This window comes from Sander lucioperca, chromosome 11 (genome assembly GCF_008315115.2).
Source record: "Sander lucioperca isolate FBNREF2018 chromosome 11, SLUC_FBN_1.2, whole genome shotgun sequence".
Classification (NCBI taxonomy): Eukaryota; Metazoa; Chordata; class Actinopteri; order Perciformes; family Percidae; genus Sander; species Sander lucioperca.
In genome coordinates this window covers 3,770,461-3,787,768 of record NC_050183.1, presented here as the reverse complement: position 1 = coordinate 3,787,768, position 17,308 = coordinate 3,770,461, and the positions used below count along the sequence as shown (strand labels likewise).

Genomic DNA, 17,308 nt, shown 5'->3' with positions numbered 1-17,308 from the left:
GGCTCCTCTGTCCTCTCCATCATCCCTCCATCTGCCTGCTCCGAGGCTTTAGACGATAATGCTGGAGCAACAGACCAGGGCATTTTTAACTGAAGGAACTTCCTAAAACCTGATAACGAAACAATAAACAGATTAGAGCAAAGTCATGGAGCACATTTTACTCCTCCCTGTTACATTTCCTCAAGTGACATCTGTCATCTGAGACAAATGACTGTGAAACAACTAATGAAGTATAACAAAGCAATTGCTGATATCAGCAGTGGAAATGAATTTAACTTAACACCTTGTTTGGCGTGTAAACATGACACCATAGGTTGGGCTGGGAAATAATTCAATAATATTGTTTATTGAATATCACCAACATTATATCAAGATTGTATGATCTTATCATGTCATTGTTCTACCAGGTACTGTTAATGATTAATGATAAAATAAAATTTTGAGCAGGCAATTTTGTTTGTCACATATGAAGAATTAGGTCTTATGTATTGCTAAACACTGGAAACGAATGAACTGCTTTCAACATCTCTGAATATTTTATGTGTTTTATATGCATTCCTCATGTCATGAAATCTTTATTAATATTCTGATAATGTTTTCAACTATATTGTTCAGCCCTACTGATAGTGGAAATACTTTTGTGCTTCAGATATATTTATTTCTGTTGTGGTATATGATTAATCAACCCACAATGAAAAGCCATGCAGTGCTTCATGCTGCTTAGGCCAATCTAATGTTGCTGATGGAGAGGAATGTATCCCATGTGTATAGCTTAGAAAGCAACACGCACCTTGTCTCCTTTGGGGTGTAGGGAATTGATTCCACTGAAGATCCATTTCAAAAAGAAAGTACAAATTCCTGCATACACTGACCAAATAAACCAAATGCAGAGGTGACAAGTGTGTGCGGGAATTGTCTTTCTTTTTAAAATCGCTTAGTAAAGAGGCCTGAAATCTGAGGTGCTGAATATGATCAGTTATTACTCACATAGTGGCTGTTTAACTGGAGCTCATATTGCAAACTATCTCCTGAACTTTACTGGGGGCATTATTTTTGTAATAGATTTATCTGTTTGGTTGTTGTACAACTGAGAACCGAACTGTTGACCATCTTGGACAAGACCAAAACACAATTTGCTGTTTTTCATCTGTATTTCCAAACAGATCAAATAAACTGAAGAAAAAAATGATGTGTTTGTACTCAGTTAAAGTCATCTGATGTCATGAGGAGTGCTGAGCTAGCATTGCTCCATCTCTGGGCCTCATCTATGTTCCCTTCTGAGACTGGGCCAAAGGAAAACAAGCTGTGTCCCATATAAAAAGGTGGAATTCTGTTTGCAGAAGTGATGAAGAGCACGGATTAGCACATCTGAAGCAGCAGTGGGGAACGGGCTTTTCTGTTTTTCTTGGCCTGTGCGTCAGTGATCGCTCCACTGCAGAGGACATGTAAGCACTGGTTGATTTGAGCCTGCAGGACATTTTGTTCACCTTGTTCCTAAATAGTTATATATCAGAAATTGAAAACTGAAATGAATAGTTCTTACTGAATAGCTCTGAGTAAAGGATAATAGACCAGTGAGTAGATGAGAACTGTGTAAAAAGGGGACTGATTTGATTTGTTTAATTGTAGTAACAGTCTGGGAAAACAGTTAGTATAATGTAAAGTGTAAAGACCCTGATTGATGTCTCTACGCAATACTTTGAATTTCTTACAGAAAGTCTGCATTACCAACTGGGAACATGGAATTTAAAACCCTTATTAATCAGGAGCTTTTGGTTGCATTATGGGAAATGATGATCTAGTCTAGGATCTAGAATATCTTGGCCTGTGCAGCTTCAATTTTGAGCACTTCTTGTTTACTTTGTTTCTTGCAAGTCACTCAACTTTATGGAGGTGCAATACTAAGTCACTGGAGAGTCTATTTGATGAACTAGTGACTAAGGATGTTTGTGTATTTGCTTAATGACTGGATTAACCTCTTTAACTTGTCATTTGATCTAACACAACAAAGAGGCCCCGGAGCTGTTGCTTGCTTTTCCCATTTAGTAATCCAGCCTTAATAATGACCAGTTTCTTAAAGAAATGGCAGTAACCCAATACAAAACGTCAGTGCTTCCTTATAATGTTATATTTTTGTCCCTGCAATTTTGTCCGAGCTGATCATACTAATAATGGATCATTAGCTCTCTTTTATTGCTGTAATAATATTTAGGGTGAACAGACAGACATTCAGCAGGTCATGGATTCTTATCCTACAATCCCACAATTAAAGATTCCCGTGCTCCACAAAAAGTGCATTTAACATCTGTCAACAAATTTGGAGATGGGCGCGGACTTCACCTTGCGTAGGTAGTAGGTTATTTTTTATACTTTTTTTTTTTAAAGGTTGTTTTTTTTATATATCCATGGCGTAGAGTCATAGACTGTTATTTGTTTTACAGTCTATGCGTAGACTCCTCCCGTGATGTCACGACGTGTCACTTCCTGCCGTCAGACAGCCAGTTCGGGCCAGTTCACACTACTGCTGTAGTACTCAGTCTGTCTGAGCTGTCAACACACAGCCTCCACTCTGCCTGTTGCGACATTTTTCTATTACACTTAGTCCATTTTTCTCTTCAACGACGTTTTCCTTCAGATAACAGCTCCTCTCGTCTCACTATGACAAGGAGGTGATCTTCAGAGGTGGTTCTGGGTGAGTGTGTTACTCTGAAGAATGTTTGCCTAACGTTACATCGCTGTCATCATCACCCATGTGTCAGTCGGTGCCTTGCTAGCTGGAATAAAGCTAACGGTAGCTGATGAGTTTCCTGGAAAACCGATTAGTGTTGTTTTTGAAACGCCGTTTCGCTCCAACAGATTCTGAAACCGAAAGAAGGATAAACCGTGGAAGACAAATTGACGTTGATATTAAGCTAGTGACTAATCAGCGGGCTAACAATGGAGCTCGGCTAACGTTAGCCAGCTAGCCAACATCCAGCGATGCCTTCTCGTCTTCCCGATGAAGCACTTCCCTGGGCTTGAGGCAATGATTCGATGTCAGCAATTAAGGCATTTATTGCTGGTGGATGTCATCAGGGATGTCGGTAACATTAGCTTGTGAAAGATAAACCTATATCTTTTTCATAATGTAGACCTATGACACAGCTGTGATTGTAAGAGTGTTCCTTTGGTCCTTATAACTTGATTCTATATGCACCTTTTCCGCCTATTGCCATACCTAAATGGAAAAGCTTATAACCAAAAAATACTTATTAACTCCTTGAAAAGAACTACAAGGCCAAAATGCAAAAAAACCTTTGAAATATTGCTTTAATATGATGTAGATTTTACCAGATAATTGATTTACCAGCAATTAGGCTTTCCGAATACAGGCATATTTTATCTAAACTCAATTGTCACACCTTAATTATACACTGATGATGTCCATTCAACTTTATGCAACCTCCATCAAACAGTTGAGATTATTTAAGTCTGTCGTAGCAAAGGGAATGAATGCTTTTGTGAAAACTTTTGTTATGTTTGTTGTTAATTTAGATCCATTTATGGGTATACATTTTCACTTAGCTAGATGGTAACAAGTCTTGAAGTGTCTGTGTTCGCATTGCTTGTGGCTGCACACTGTCAGTGTGGATATCATTAATTATACCAAATGTATTAGTGCCATGGCATGGCTGGCATAACTGGATCACAAAATATGTCAGTAAACAAAGGATAAGAAAGGGATTGGGCTTTATATAGCCAACACCGATTAATTTAAAGATGTCCCGATCGAGTTTAAGTTTATTTGTGTAGCTCAAATAACAATCGTACAGTGCAGCTCAGGACACATTTATTCATTGTCTATTCACTTAATACATTAACAGACAGTTCTATGCTGTAACAGTGAGGCTGAGTAGATAATTAGTTTGTGTGGCTTTATTGAGGATGTGACCTTTGAGTTGAGAGTTTTGTTGTTCCGTATGTCCATGTGAAGAAAAGCTTCACACTTACACATATTAACCTGTGCAGCCTTTGACCGCACAATTTATGATTCAGAGGTGATATGCTCTATTCAGTCCCTCCAGGATTTCGCGGCCTTTTTTTTTTTTAGATTGTTGCGGCCCAAAATGCCTGATTTTGTGGGAGCTTTTGTAAAAAATTGCGATAAAAGTTGCAATGTCTTTTTTTTTTTTTGTTGTTGCAATGAAGTTGCGAGAGACAGTGAAAATTGCAAAAAAAAAGTTGAGATTTTTTGTGTGTGGTATAAAAATTAAAAGGAAAACTTGTTTTGGGGAGAATAAAATTACTCTGGGCTGAGTTTTCCTAGTAACCTTACCAAAAAGGCTCAGGATGCTGCAAATGTTGGTATAATATGAAAATGGCTGGTGGATTTAAGACAAAAAATAATAATTTATTGAATTAATCAAATTTGAACATATCTGTCTGTGGCTTGTTAATCTTTACATTGTTAGTGAATTTCCTAACCTGGGCTGGGACATACATTCATACAGTTTGATAAAGTACTTATTGGACTTTAACTTATCATCTAACGCACTTACAATAACGACCGTAGCTGTCCTCAATTTAGGTCATTGTGTACGTCTTATCTCCAGTTTTTCCTGCATCCACCATATGTGTTTGTGTGTGTGTGCGCGCGCGCGTCAGTTGCGGGGGGAACTGAGCAGCAGCCCCGCCCGCTGCAGAGAGCCGACAGGATTGAAACAGCAGCAGCTTTCAGTGACTTTAGAGAGAAAAAACATTACAGCGTACATTGATGTTAAAATGTATACAGGTTGGCAGGATCGTCTGAAATGTTTTGCACGGCCTTTCGCTGTATGTTTTTTTAGTAAATGTGAGATGTTCAAGTCACACACACGTCTTGTCTTCATAGCAGAAACAAGGAAATGAATTTGGCGACGTACGTGTGTTATGTCCACCCGTTCTCACTCCCGCTTGGTCAGTGGCTCTCAGAGTCACATACTGACGCAAAGTCTGGCACGTGGGACTGCTGTGATTGGTCATGGGGAAACTCCGGTTATTGGTCAAATTTGCGGTAAAGTTGCGGTGATTGGTCAAAATTGTGAGTCGCACCGAATTCACGGTGATTGGTGGAATTCGCGTGAATTGTTGCGTACGCGACATCGCAAAATCCTGGAGGGACTGTCTCTATTAATTTAACCCTCATGTTACATAAGATTTGGATGAGCTGAAACCACTGCCTGAATAAAATATCTGTGTGATGAATTCAATACCTCTGTGATGAGTTCTTCTCTTCATCATTTATTTGGGGGGGGGGGGATTTGTGTGATTTGTGTATAAGCAGACCATCCACAGAATGTTTGTTTTTTAGACATCAACTAATCATTGCAGCTCTACTATTTAATCTAATATTTAGTTTAAGTGCCTCTGCCTTCTGTTAGAATTAAGTCTACTAATAGGAGATTAGCCAAACTGAACCAGGTAGCATAGACATAGAGAGGGGAGAAGCCTAACTAGTTTAGTTCATGTTGCACATCACACATCTGGATTCCTGGAATCAAGAAATCAAACTTGCCCTTTTCACCTTTAAACTTTCTTACTCTCTGTGAGAGAGCTTGAGGTCTTGCCCAAACTGAAGATTTGAAAGCGGTTTCGTCTCCGTTTAAGAAATGAGGCGCCAATATTCCACTGGCTTTTGAGCCAATGCCTCAAGACTTTTCACAGGTGAGCTTTAAGACAACACCCTTTGATGGAAAGCCTGCCAGTGTTGATTCAGAGTGAAGATGAGAAATATCCTGACATGTAAACGTCCTGTCATCAACCCAGCGCTGTTTGGTGTGGGAGCACCGCAGCAGCACGATAGAGAAACAGATCTTTTTAGTGCCGGGCTAGCAGTTTGCCTCCAACAAGACCAGGACAACATCAGTGGAAGTGAAATGAAACACTTTAAATGAAAATGGAAAAAAATGTGAAATGTAACACCATAACGCAAAGCTGAAAATAGAGTTGTGCAATTAGATGGATCGGCTTTGCGTATGGATTGATTTTATCGCTGATCTAAATTTCCCTTTCGATTTAAATCATATTGTAAATCAGGGCTATCCAGCCAGTAAGGTAGTTATTTATTTTAGAATCAATTTAAGGACTTTACAGAGGGCTTTTAAGGCTTTGCTTAGCCTGGTGCCTAAACATTTTAGCTTTTAATCCCTTACAAATCTGCTTGCAGTCCTAAAATGAGAACGTCTCGACTGCATTCCTAAGGATGCTGGCTGTCGGTTTTCAGATGCTTTTGGCTGACATGTATAGAGGACCATCATTCGTAGTTTTTGTGGTGCGTCCCCCACAGTTCGCTCTAGCTCACACTTATCAGCAGCTGTTCGAACAATTTGTGACAGAAAGCTATCTGACAGAAAACAATAATTGTGAAACATAGTCTACTTGTGCTGCATTGGGGGGTGGGGGGGTTAAATAACCCAACAGGACGTCACACAAATGGGCCATTTAAGTGACACTCCCACCGCCGCACAAACCTGTGGCGAATCGCCGCATCGCTGTTTCTATTGTGAATGGGCCCTGAGTCCCACAGTGGTTAATTTTACGGTTGCAAAACTGTATGAGATGTAGAAAAAGCAACTGCTGAAAATCTGACTCTTATGCTCTGTGGACATATGAAACTCTACTGCAGCATAATACCACAGTACTCCATCATTTGCTACGCAGTAGCAGCCCAAACATATTCTCTGTCTGACTGCATCTAACGTTTGTGTGGGTCTGGACGGGAACCTAAACTGTCTCAGGGGTTTAGGGCTGGGTATCGTTTAAAAAAATTACACTACCAATACCAAATTCCAGTATAAGTGATACCGATACCAATAGAGTACTTGATTTCAATGCTGAACTGCCAAGTCGGTCAAATACACTGAGCTTGACTTAACCACACCACAGACTATGTGGGTTGTTGCTGCTGCAGTAGTGGGCCAATCACACATTGCATTAAATCGAAGAACGCTTGCGGTGATGGGCTGTAGAGCTGGGCGATATGGAGAAAATCAAATATCACGATATTTTTGACCAAATACATCGATGGCGATATTGAAGGGTTGACTATTGGTGCTTTCACAAAATATTTACACAATGAGAGTTTTGATAAATAATCACCAATAATGTGGATACCATGAGTAGTTGGGTAAAGGCAAATAATAAAACAGTAAGTCCAGAAAATTACATCACTTTACTGTAATGCAGCCTTTAAAACCAGGAAAAGACAACACGTGTGTCATATCACGATATTACGATATCCAAAATGTAAGACGATATCTAGTCTCATATATCGATGTCGATATAATATTGATTTATTGCCCAGCCCTAATGGGCTGTGATTTATTTATTTCTCATATGTATGACTGTAATAAACCTCGGCTGATTTACGTCTTTCATCTTGGTTTGCCCTAATAAAGAACTGACATTTACAACTTTATTTTGCTCATGAAATAAGGAAACTTTGAATAATTCAATAATCTGTTACATCCATATAGAAATATTACATGTATATTACATATACCAATAAGCCGCTCAATCAAGTAAAAACTTATGTTAATTTCTTGCACAGTGGTATCAGCAGTTTCTCACAGACTGTCAGGCAATGCCACTGTTAATCCAAGAGCATGTGGTCTGACTTAAAACTCAACACACTTGATCTGTAGGATTATTGTTTTTTTCCCCAGCCCTTTCCCTCCATTTTTTTTTTCACAGGAGTAGAGTTCACATACTGGCTCTTAGTAGATCTCTTTTTGTCCTCCACTCCCTGATCTCATCCATGTTGCTTCCAGATCTCATGAAGTGGCGTATGTATGACACGTCAATTCGTATGCCATTATTGGCGTGTTATCAAGACGCATACTCGCTTTTTAGCGTGTTTATCAACGCCGTTTGGCCTCCATTGACTTACATTACCTTACGATTGCGTGTGAATTTACACCGTAGCGAGTAGTATGAAAGGGCGAAAATCCGCTTAGGGAGGTTGGTCAGGATGGTGGATGGGTCAAACACAGGACTTTCACCCAGGAGACCGGGGATCGTGTCACGTTTCCTAAACTCAACTGTCCCTTTCTTCTTTTACTAAATCCAACCCGTGTGTCACGTTTCCTTAAACCCAACCGTAGCTTTCTTCTCGCGATAACACACCAAGTGGCGTGTATGTTTACGCTGTATACAGCGGACGTAAACATAGACGTGGATAGCTCAAAATGCGTACAGATAACACGCCACTTGGCTTAAAAGGATACTTCACCGATTAGCATTAAGCTTTGTATCAGTAGAAACCCAGTAGTATTTTCGAATGACCGTGCTTCCCTCCCTCATGTCCCCCTGAGATGAGACTTCTCTGTATTGTGTCTGGAAAAAAGCCTCTGATGACGCAAAAATCGTCATTTAGCGTCATCGGAGGGATTTTTGCCCAGAGTCTGTGAACTACAGCCAGCTAGTTCCGCATGTTTTCAACCTGCCCATAGGGGGTGGGACTGTCACTGGCTGATGCTAGCCGAGCGGAGCCGAGTGTTAGCCATCTTGAAGCTTCGCTAAACAGGCTCTGTCTTTTCAGCAGAAAACTTTTACAACAATTATGTGCATTCAAACTACCGCACATGTGTACCACCGGGATACATTGGTACAGATAGGAGAATATGCAGGACACTTTATTACAGATGGAATACTCGACACACTACGCAAGCTTCGCCTGCTATGGAGACCAGCACCTTAGCCAGCGGTGTTGCTCGATGCCGCTAGCCGGGGAAGGGGACATCCAAAGCGGTGTGTGGAAAAGCGGGACGAGGGCAGGAGTTCCAGCTAGGTGGAAAGCTAATGCTAGCCGGCCACCTGTGCCATCCATCCTGCTTGCAAATGTCCGCTCATTAGACAACAAACTGGACTACATCCAACTTCAACGGAGCTCCCAATGCGAGTTCAGAGACTACTGTGTTTTTGTTTTTGTGGAAATATGGCTGAACAACAGTGTACCGGACTATCCAGCTACCAGGCCTGCTAGCCTTCTAGCAGATAGAGATGCTGCTGTGTCGCTGGATAAAACTTGTGGAGGTGGGCTGTGTTAACACTGGTGCAGAAATGCGCTGCTTGTATCCAACTAACTGCTCACCGCTGGTGGAGTTTGTGACTGTTAAATGCCGACTATTGTAGCTACATTCCACGCGAATTCATGGCTGTGTTCATACTTGGTGTTTACACCAAGCGCTAATGCAATGCGTTAGCTGAACTTTACGGAGCCTATAATCTGTGTGCACTAAATGAGCCTGTATTTATTATGCATTTTAAGGCAGATACTCTGGATTATTTGTGAGAGGTGTGGATGTTTGCTGCATCTATAGGTGAGTGTGACTAGCTGATTCATATTTTGTTAAGTTTGCCTTGAACTGAGTTTGAAGTTTGAGAGGCAAGGAACTTTACAGTTAATTGCATATCTGTCCTGTTAGCTTTTTCTCCCAACTAATTATTTAACTGGAAGCATTTGTGTGCTTGTTGACTTGCTACATCTGCTCTGTATGCATGAATTTAAAATAAAATGTTATGTTTACGCATGTTTTCTCCTTTGGAAAGTTGATAAGAGGGAATTGTTTGATTATGTCAGTAGTAGTGGGCTCTTAAATTGGCTGAGGAAGAGTTATCTGTTCAGACAGCAGAGGAAGGGCAGATAGACATAGATTTTTAGTAAGGCCAGTGGTCACCGTGATAAACAGCTTGATTGGTCCATGGCGGGGAACAAGGCTTGGCTATAATGCCCCATGAGTAGGAGGGGAAGTGATAAAGAAAGCACATTGAGTGCCGAGCATGATGGTAACAAAACACTTTTCCTCCAAATGCTTCCATGAATTATAGACTTCTGTCATTAGGTCATGGCTCATTGTTCACTTTTCCCTTTCTGTCTGTGTGTTGAAGAACAGGACAGAAAGGGAAAGTCTAGTCTTAGCTATCCTGGAGTTTATTTGTATACTTTTGCGTTGCTCATGTTCAGGTTCTTGTGAAATACTGTATATGTAAATTGTCTGAGCTGGTACAAAAGGCTCAACCTCACTCAAAAGTGATCTCAACATTGTACAAATGATATTTAGCAAATGATGATATTAAAACCCTTATTTATCCTCATATCATGCAAACACAGGACTTGAAGCATGACTGTAAGCTTATGCTACTGTGGACATGAGGTAATGCATGACAATGACAAACCGACTATTACAAAAGACAATGTGACATTTTGAATCATCAGTCGGTGACTAGGCCTAAATGTGATCATTTGTATTAGGACCATTGGTTGGGCAAAACAAGTAATTTAAAAACAGCGTTTGCCGCAAGTCAGCCAACGTGGTTGTGTTGGTCACTCTGGCATGAACAGCACACCCAAGCTGATCCCACAAGTGTTCAATGGGGTTGAGGTCAGGACTGCTGGTTGAAGAATGGGATGCCATCCCACAGCAGTGTATGACCAGGCTGGTGACCAGCATGAGGAGGAGGTGCCAGGCTGTTGTGGCTGTGTATGGTTGTTCCACACGCTACTGAGGCTACTGTTTGTGAAATGAATAAATTGTTCAATTGCCAATATGTCTTTTTTCTTCAAACTTCAATCATCCAATCCACCAAACGAGTCAATGGCAGAATAAGCTGTTTGGCATTGGCAGAGAAGATTTGGCAAATCTTTCATGGGCGCAACCCACATACTCAGCGCTGCTGCTCATCCCACAAATGCATGTTCCTTACAAATGGGGCATCATTTGTAAGGGAACTAAACAGGTATAAGATTTAAGATATAAGATAAGTGCTAAGTTTATTTTTTGAGAAAATAATCAGCAGATTGAGGACTTAAGAACATATTTGTTAGTAAGCCATAATCCCACACAAATTATAATGATGATGAACACATTTCTGATAGTAGGTTGAAAGCAGTTAAGGAATTGGAGTCAGACAGCTCATAGTACTGTCAAATAAATTAATAATGGATTGGGTCTACAGATAATCACTTCATAATACATATTGACCTCTGTAAAAGCTGTGCTTAATCATAGAACCAGATCTGCTTTTAGACTCGAACAACTGTACATGTTTCTACCTCTGATGTGTTTTGATATACGTATACATTTTTTCTGACTGAGCTGCTGATTTCTAACAATTTCTTTCCAGGAATGCTGATGATTGTCATGTTTAATCTAGTTTGAAAAGAGATCAACAGCTGCCTCATGTGTTTTTTTTCCCATGCCAGCGTTGCTTGTTAATACAATAGCAGACTAATCAAATGAGAGACAACAATGTGGCTTTAGGCAGGGCTGGAGGAATCTATAAATATCTCTGAAGTCATGCTGACTCTTAGAGGCCCTATAAGGGGCCTTTATATTCCAGTAAAACAGGGCTTTCTCCTGTCATCCATATATTTATCATGTTATGGCATCGGGAAAGGAATACCAAGCCTCGTGAGTGGATGGGAGTCAGGAGGAATCACCTGACAGTTCTTTCATATACACTCTAGCCATTTCAAGGGAGATGAAGGTCATGATTATTTGCTCAAGACATTGCTTATCATGTTGCCTCCTACAGTTCCCATGTTCTTTAGTCACTTTGGGAAATAATAACTGGGAATGAAGCATTAAATGAACAGGGTCTGAACGGGAAAGGATTAGCGACAACAGAAGTCCACAGGGGCTGGTGGGAGCATGAAGAAATACATCTGAATTTGAAATGATGGGAAAACCTAGCACTTACCCTCCAATGTTGTCTAGTCCATAATAATCTGTCCTAAAATCTGCATCAGTGTTGACATGGTCTCAGTGTTGGTACTCCCCTGTAGGGTATTTCATAATGCTGACAACTTATTATTGGACTTATTTACTTCAAACTTAACAGTTCACCTATTTCCTTTTAATTTCTCATTTTTTTTAAAGAATTCAAAAAGTTGTTGCCAGTAGAGGCAACCAAATAAAATGATTGTCAGTTGTCAAGTCCATACTTAAAAGAGGGTCCTATCCATGTACTTGCTAAGTGCATACACAATAAGTATATTATCCTCTCTACAATTGTACACCAGTGAACACCTTGGCATGTGCTTTTACATTGCCAGCTCAATACACATTAACCATTATTGTTTTCCCCTTGGGATGATATGTTCCTGTTTTGGGAGTATCTCTCCCCAGTTTATCATATGCATAGTCAATTTACTTGAAAGACCTAAAGTTTTGCACAATATATTGTTTTTTTCATTGTAATCGCTATATCAACTGGCGCAATAAACACATTGCGAAAGGCTGGAACATATTGGGAAAGACACAGATTTCTTTGTGTTAGTTGAAAGAAAATATCAGTAGAAAACTGCACCTTAAAATTAACTCACTTTTTTTTAGTGGTGCCTTTTATATTCAATGTTCAATTTTCTTGAATGTTGGAAATGAACTCTTTCATTTGTTTTAAATTCAACAAGCAATTTGTCGAATTTTAGCAGAATACTGAAAGCAGCAGAACTGAGTACACTTTAATATGTTTATTTATTGCAAGTAATATTGTTATTGCAATATTCTACAACGTTCTCGCATATTGCATATTTTCCTCATATCGTGCAGCCCTAATGTGCATTGTATTTTTTGTGTGTGCCCCCCCCCCCCCCCCAGGGTTCCAGGTTGGTTTGGTGAGAGAGCAAGCTAACTGCGGGGAACAGGACCGCCTGGGGCATCGTGTCCCTGGCTCTCAAGGTAGGAGCGCACCAACCAACTAGAAACCTTTATCTTTATTCTGCTTGCTAAGGAGTTGCAGTCTAGAAGAATGAACGTTCCTTACTGAATAAATTACACACATTTCTAAAATGTACATGCGCAGCAGCTTAATGTGACCCACGGACATCCATGAACCTGACCCAAATCTTCCCCAAACTCTGAGTTTCTGCTTTGGGTTTTTGTTTTTTTCACGGACATCGTATTGATCGGCTACTTTTCATAATTTCATAATGTCCTAACCAGATCACCATCTTCAGACACATCATCCACAGAACTCCACCTTCAAACAGACACCAGACACCCAGGCTGTAAATCACTGGGAGCTGAGTGCACTGCAGTTAAACTGACTAGCTGTGAAGTAACTTATTTACATCTAACACAGTTTGGTTATTTATGAAATGAGGGCTTACTCTTTTGTTGTCAGTTCCTTCTTTTATTTTCACTCTGATGTACACTATGTTCACGTTGTTTGTTTTTTTTATATATTTTTGTGACCAAATAATACACATTGGTTTTGCAACAGTTTCCCATCCCTGTTCTTGCACAAGTTCACCTGAATGAAAGTATGACTTAACTTGTCTCCAGCCTGAGTTAACATGTAACACATTGGTACTCGAGCCATGAACAGGGTTAACATGTCTGTCTTCTTAGCCAGTTTGAACTCTGGCCTCTTTTCTGTTTGGAGCCTATAATTATGGGACTCTATGTTTTCTGAGGTCACAACCCTCTTTCATCTGAACAGATGATTCCAACATAACAGACTATGTAACAATCTTTGGTTACATGTTTGTTATCTGTGAGTCATCATGCCAGGATAGCAATCTTGTAAAAGAGCGTGTGCATGATGCACTGGTGTCGACATTTCCAGTCATAGCAGAGAGGTGGGAGGGATTGTTCTTGTTGCACTGCCTAGCGCCGGCCAGGGGGCTGCTATTGTAAAATACTAGGAAGGGCTTGGTCCTAAGCAAAATATCCCCCTGTATGCCAGAGAAAAAGTCCACCCGGCTGCAGATGGCAGATAAAATCAGTGGGCAGTGATACAGGATCAGGGGGTGTTACAGGGTGGTGGGGCAGTAGCAGGGTTGCCTTATGGGCACCATGCCCTGACACGCTGTGGCAGCATACCTCAGCGATAACTGTGTTTGTGTCACTTAATGCGTTTTTGAATTTTTTTTTCTGTTTGTGTGTGTGTGTACTCTTTCATACAAAGAAACCATCACTGCACAGATGAAGACCATTGTTTTTTCAATGGAGAATGTGACTATGCTTTCCTAAACCGTTGCATTAGGGAAAGTGCTGTGCACTGAATAGATTTTGTGTCCAGAGTCATATTTTCCGCTCTACTAATTTCACTCCCAGGTTTCTTACCGATTTAAAAGAATACGTGAGCGAAATGCTTGCACTGTAGAGTCCTGAATGGGTCACCAGTTCCCCCAGAAGCCCTAGTGAAATCCACAGTGGACCTGATTGACTTACTGATTTCCAACTCCTGACCTTGAAGCCAGTAACCTAATTAACCTCTCCTTCATACTACTTGTTTTTAATCCACACACATTCAGGTTTTACTCTTTCTCTCTGTAACATAAAACAGATTGCAGCCTAACTGGTATTTCTAGGGGCCTGCCTGCTCATATTTTGACCTAGATGCCCCTCTCTGTCAATGCAGAATTCACATACACACTCACACAAAGTGACAGTGCCCTCTTTGGCAGCTGGCTGGTCCTCAGGGACAACTGAGAGGTGGGTAATAGGGTCAAGCTTGATATTGGGTAACACACATATCTCATGACTCAGTTAGTCTGTGTGTGGATGTGTTGAAGAGATAATCTCAGGTGTTCCGAGGTGGAGCAGCTGTCTTGGAAGTGCTGGGCATTCTTGAAGTTCCCATGTGCTCCAATGAACTACTGACCTCTGTTAGCTTTCCTGAACTTTGTTTCCTTAGACGTTAGTATCCTCCTTTGTTATAGCTTCTTCTCCACTGACAGTTGGGGAAAACCTTTGAATCCCAGCTTACCCTGTTCCTCATTAAAGTCTGTGTGCGATTGAACATTTCCCTAGTGCATGTACTTATCTCAAAAACTCAAACATTTTCTGTCTATAGTAGAAATCCGCTGCTCGTTATTTATATTTTAAATATAGGCAAAACTGAAAAAGTTGGATATCTCATGCTTAGGGACTGTTAGTTATTTAATTAAGGGGCCACCGGAGGAGTTTTGTGGCCTCTAACCTAAAAAGACTTGACCCTCCCCTCGTCAGTAATAATTTTCCTATGACCCTCCAAAACGATTTAAAAAAAAAAGGAATGACCCTCCCCTCGCGTGCAAGTTTGCACTTAGCAAAGAAGTACACATACCATTTGATTTTTACAGCCATGATGTACAGGAGTTAACCTCTGCATTCTCATCTTACACAAGCGCTTTGAGCTGCAATCGATGTATGAAAGGCGCTATACAAATAAAGCTATCTATCTATCTATCTATCACACTCCTCTGTTATGGTGTGGTGGCCATTTCAGTAGATTTACTTACTAACACTGTTGTGGAAACACAATAAGCATGGAAACTAAATGCATACTTCATGCATTACTGCATTACTTCAAATACTAAGTTCCTCCTCTAGTAAACTAGTATTCATATAAAATAAAACAATAAAACATTGAGACCATTCAGCAAAGGACGCTGGGATATAACCAATTCAACACTGGTTGCTATGGACTTGTCACTATCGTCATTGTATATTTTAGCACATAGGTAAAGCTGCCGAAGCTGAACATTATATTCCAAAACACATGTTTATTTTTAAAGTTTTTAAGTTACATTGTAACAATTGAACAATTCGCCCTTATGAAATCCAATCGCGGCACGGCTGTCTTGGAACGCAATAGACAGACGCTTAAATTCAACTAAAATGTGAACAATCAGTGTTGGACCTACAGTCTGTTGAGATGCCTCTCCAAACGCAGAAACCAAGCGCAGTCACACCATAAAACGTTAAGACACGTTAAGAAAAAAGATCTGCATTTTGCTGTAATCCAATGACACAAAAAAAAAGTAATCCACAGCGATCAGTAGATCCACAAAAAGGTAAATGATACGGTGTATCCAGCAAGGCCGATACGAGCGTCACATTCACCAGCCAGCTCCAAACAGGTGAACGAGGCCTCTCCACTTCGCCGTTTAAACAAAGTGGAATAAACGTATACAAGTCCAAATCTACACAAAACTCGCAATCAATTAGTAAGCTGACATCACATGTATAAACATGGCATTTAGGAAACCTTTTATTGCAAGGTTGGCACGGCAAGATGTCCAGACTAGTGCAACAGTAATTTTCGTTTTTTTGCGTCCTGCTGCTCCCATTGTCAGCCAGGTAATATTTTTTTTTACCAAAGCAGTATATAAATCAGATGTATAACTTATCACCATTTAGTTGTTTTGTGTTATTTAAGATATTTATTTAATATCTGGTCATGCCAGATGTAATTATTCCACTAATTTTTGAAACAATGCAATTACCTGTTTGAGCCACCACGCGGAGTTTGCTGGGGGGGGCAGGAGGAGCACTGCCCCCACTAGCAGTGGTCCTCCTGCCCCCCCAGCAAACTCCGCGTATGGGGTCAGACCATCTGCTAGGGGGCCGAGACTGAGAGCTACATGGATAAATATGCACCAAACAAGCCACTTTGAAATTTTGCTCTTTTCATGAATAAAAAAGTTGGGTGACCCCCCCCACCCAGACTAAAAAATGTTGGATGACTCTCTCCTCAGCAAAATATAAAAAGACATGACCCTCCCCTATTTTCCTCCGGTGGTCCATTCCATAAATACCGAACGGTCCCTTAATGCCTTGAGAGTGATTGGTTAGATTCATTGCCGTGTCATCCACCTCCAGTTTCTGATAATGGTTATACCTACTGACTAATATTCACTGCTCCAGGACTGTTGTCAGGTAGTATTTCAGACATTTAGCCAATGCTCTTTGTCCTGGGGACCATTAACTTTCCTTTACAGGATATTCTATCTTGTCACACGACGCATTTCTTTTTTTGTGTTTAATACTGTATGCTGCTGAGAAATCACTCAAAATGGATTATTAAAAAAAAAAACTTCTCTAAAATATAGTTTTTTCTGAAGTTGTAAAATATTTTGATGATGGAATTGTAAGGAACCTGCTTAGTCTTTATCTTTGCTGCTGTCACAACCTGGCTCTTAAGGCCAAGATAAAGTGGGAGACACACTGTTTCAAAGATTAGATAAAGTAATTTATTTAACAAAAGTAACTGAATTCTATACATGACAAAACATCTAAAGGCATGGGATGTGTACATCACTAATGCTAGTAGTATAAGGTGTGCATTGGGAAAGGTGTGAATGTTGTAAAATGCATATAATAAAAGTGAACTGCCACATAACCAGATGGGTGCCTGCAGGGAAAAAGAGAGACCTTATGTAATATGAGTAACAGGGCCTAGATATTATTGGCTGGGAAAACTGGGTCTAGGTTACCAGAAGGCACTGATGACCAACCTGTCATTCAAACAGTGAGGTGAATTACAAGAACACTGCTGCTGAAAAGGCAACAGCAGGTGT

General features: G+C 40.4%; 1 protein-coding gene across 4 annotated transcripts in view; it reads left to right on the top strand.

Annotated features, from left to right (window-relative positions):
• The first annotated feature begins 2,476 nt into the window (after nt 1–2,476).
• atp13a3 (ATPase 13A3) overlaps nt 2,477–17,308 on the top strand; it is a 40,880-nt gene continuing 26,048 nt past the window's right edge. For 3 of the 4 annotated variants that reach the window (XR_004898720.1, XM_036006986.1, XM_031307073.2), the window contains exons 1-2: nt 2,477–2,692; nt 12,618–12,698. The gene's annotated coding sequence lies outside the window, so the exon portion shown is untranslated. The remainder of the gene's footprint in view (nt 2,693–12,617; nt 12,699–17,308) is intronic. The other variant, XM_036006985.1, reaches the window with a different exon arrangement.